At 33.3% G+C, this 3,551-nt stretch overlaps 1 pseudogene; it reads right to left on the reverse strand.

Moving 5' to 3' along the window:
• Positions 1-2,762: 2,762 nt before the first annotated feature.
• LOC114507040 lies at positions 2,763-3,211 on the reverse strand (annotated as a pseudogene).
• Positions 3,212-3,551: the final 340 nt, after the last annotated feature.

A 3,551-nucleotide genomic window follows, 5' to 3' on the forward strand; every position in this document is an offset into this window, starting at 1 on the left:
AAAATCCCAGTGTTATGGTCTCAGTTTCAGGATGCCTTTGGGTAAGAGGAAGGAATTTCTAAATGACAAAGTGAGTATAATTTATGGCCCCAGCTGTCACCAGGTGGTAGATTTTTCAGCATTACTTTTAGAATCATATCATGGTGGGGACAAGAGTTGTATTCTTGCCTTCTCTCTCAGTCTACCCACAAAAGAACAAAGACTCTTCTTCCCCTGCTCTTCCATGCCAGTTATCTTCAAACAACTGGTGTTGTACAGTTCACTAGAAACCAGTTTTTAGTATAGCAGCACAGCACCGCCAACATATGTACATTTATGTATAGATAATATACTAAAGCCTTACAGTAAATATTAGCAAAAGTTAGTTTCTTTCTTATTCATTAGATTATACAAATCCAGATATTTTATTTGGTACATACACTTGTATCTTTTTCTGTAGTCAGGTTAAAAAAAAAGTGTCATCTTTGCTTCCCTGTTCCATGTCTGTGTGGTGCAGGATCCAATGTATGAAGAAAGGGAGTGGAATTGAGATGCTGGAGAAAGGAGGGAACTTAGGTAGACAGTTGGAGACACGAGCAGAGAGATATGGAGAGATACTGAGTCATGGAGATAAGCTGGCTGTAGAAATTTTCTGGTCCATGTAGGTTGGGATGGGTGAAGATTCTGAGAGGTGCCCCTTGAAGCTTTTTTGTGGGTTGAAGTCAACTTCTAGGTGCCTTCAGCTTCTGGACTTTTCTGAATGTGGCCTCTGCAGAGATGTGCACAAAGTTGGGGAAATGACTTTTTCTTTACATAGAAAAAAAGTGATGGTTTAAGGCAGGCCTGTCAATCTTAGCATTATTGACGTTTGAGGCCAGAATCATTCTTGACTGTCTGGCTCATACTGTTTATGGTAAGATGTTTAGCAGTATCACTGGCCTTTATCCACCAAATGCCAGTAGCACTCCCATCCCCCAGAGTGACAACCAGAAATGCCCAGACATTGACAACCAGAAATGCCCAGACATTGTCCTCCTGAGTGAGAACTGCTAGTTTAAAGAAAAAACGGTAAGGATGGGTCATTTCCCCAAGACAAAAATCTTAGAAGTAAAACTATGGGATGAAAGGGTATAAATATTTTCTTTAAAATAAATGTAATTTCCAATTGCAAAATTAATACATTATAGCTGCAGAAAACTTGGAAAATGTGGAAATACAGAAAGAAAAATAAGACTTCCTTCTTGTATATTCCAGAGATAACCATTCTGAATATTTTATTTTGTAATCATCTGTTATTTTCTAAGCATATAGGCATATTTTTTATTTTTAAATGAAAAGTTTTAGTATATGCATTGTTTTATAACATACAATTTTCATTTAATGATGTATGATGACCATCTTTCATAGCAATAAATATAATTCTACAACACAAATTTTATTAGCTGTTAATTGTTACTATATGATTGTATTATAATTTACTCAAACTTCTTATTCCTTAAAATATTTATTTTTATTACACAATTAATATATGTTTATTGTAGAAAATATTGAAGTTAAAAAGCCACAATGTAACAAGTACAAATGAACCATCACCTCATCATCCATGGTTAATCCATTTAATATTTCAGTTTACAACTTTTCTTACTTTTTTCTAAAAATGGATTTTTAAAGGGGGAAAACTGAAACAACTGTAATACCGTAAACAATAAAATATTTTTTAAAACTTAAAAAAATAAAAAGATATTTTTATATGTTCAAAATGTTAAGTAGAGACATAGAAGATATTTTTAAAAGATCCAAATTGCACTTCTAGAAATGAAGAATATAGTGTCTGAGATAAAAATATCACTAGATGTGATTAAATCAGATTTTATATTGCAAAAGAAAAGATTAGTGAACTTGAAGATATAGTACTAGGAACTGTCCAAAATGAACACAAGAAGGAAAAAAAAGAAAACCACAAGAAAAGCTGTTCAAAGTCTCAGTAAAAAAATAAAAATAAAAATGGATTTTTGGTATGTACTATTTTATCACTTGTTCTTTGTAGTTAACAATACAATACTGATGGACATACTTGTATAACACCATTATTGATGGCTGTATAGAATACCATGGTACAACAATAATTGATTTTACATAACCAACAATGGACTATTAGTTGAAATTTAGGCTTCTTATTTGGCCATTCAAAACATACTACCATGAACAGCTTTGTAGCTAATTATTTTTTTCAGGACAAATTTATACCAAAAGAATGGGTGGGTCAAAAGTTATGCAAAATGGACATGGATATGGAAAATGAAATTGCCCTCTACAGAGCTATACCACTTTATGTTTCCACCAAGCAAGTATAATGCTTATATTCCCATACTCTTTCTAAAATTAAATATAATAATAGTAATAATGAAGTGCAAATTTTATAAGTGAAAATGATAGCTCCTTTTAATTTGCATGTACTTGAATACTAACGAGACTGAAGGTTTTTTCAAATGTCTTTTGATATTTATATTTCTTCTGCCACAAATTGTTTATATTTTTTGCTAATTTTTCTGTTTGTATGTTAGTATTTCTTTGATTACTTATAAATTAAGGATATTAACCCTTTATCTAGATACATATATTGCAATGCTTTCCTCAAATTCATCATTTCTTTTTCATTTTGTTTATTTTTTCTGTTTATACATATGGAAGTTTCAGATGTTTATATAGTCAAATCTGTGAATCTTTTGTGATTTTTGCTTTTGGTGTCATGCTTAGGAAAGTATTCTGTTTCTTTTTTTTTATTTAATAAAGTTTTATTTCTCAAAATGTACAGCTGGTGGGACCTGTTGTTTATGCATCTTCACCAACAGCTGGGACATCCCCGCCTTTGGTGTTTCTGGTATAAATTACTTGAGCTCTGTGCTTTGAAACCAATTTAATAAATTCTTTACAGAGGAGCTCCTGAAGGGCTGCCCTGGCCATGGAACCACAGATCTTCAGTCATTCAGAGATAACAGCTGAGGTTATAAGCTTGTAGCCGGGAACTTCCTTATAGAGTTTATCATATGTTGCTTTGTCAAACAAGACTAGGTTATCAAGCTTGTCCCAAACTTCGACTTTGGACCACTTCTTCTGTTTGGCCTTGCTCCCAGATTTGTTCACTGGGTCTTTGTCTTTCTTGGCAGACATCCCAGCATCTTTCTTTTTCTTGTCGTCCTTGGGTGGCATGGTGAAACTCAAGGAACGCCAGATCTCAGCATTCTGTTTCTTAATGTTTATATACACTCATCTGTTTTATGGTTTATTTTTAATTAAATTTTCTTTTTTCCTGGAGTTTGTTTTATTTTCATCAGATGATAGTATTGAATAGAACCACATTTCTTATGGTCCTGAATGGTGCCCATTACCCAGGAGTATCATGTGAGTACCTGCTGTCTTCCACTGTTCCCTTCCACTCCAACACCTCTTTCACCTCTTTTATATACTATGGCCTCATAACAAGTTTCAAGTTTTCATATCTGGAAGACCAAGTGTCTCCTTCAGTTGACTACTTTTCAACATCTTCCTAGCCATTCATGAACTAAATCTTC

The sequence above is a fragment of the Phyllostomus discolor genome, chromosome 9, assembly GCF_004126475.2.
Source record: "Phyllostomus discolor isolate MPI-MPIP mPhyDis1 chromosome 9, mPhyDis1.pri.v3, whole genome shotgun sequence".
Lineage (NCBI taxonomy): Eukaryota > Metazoa > Chordata > Mammalia > Chiroptera > Phyllostomidae > Phyllostomus > Phyllostomus discolor.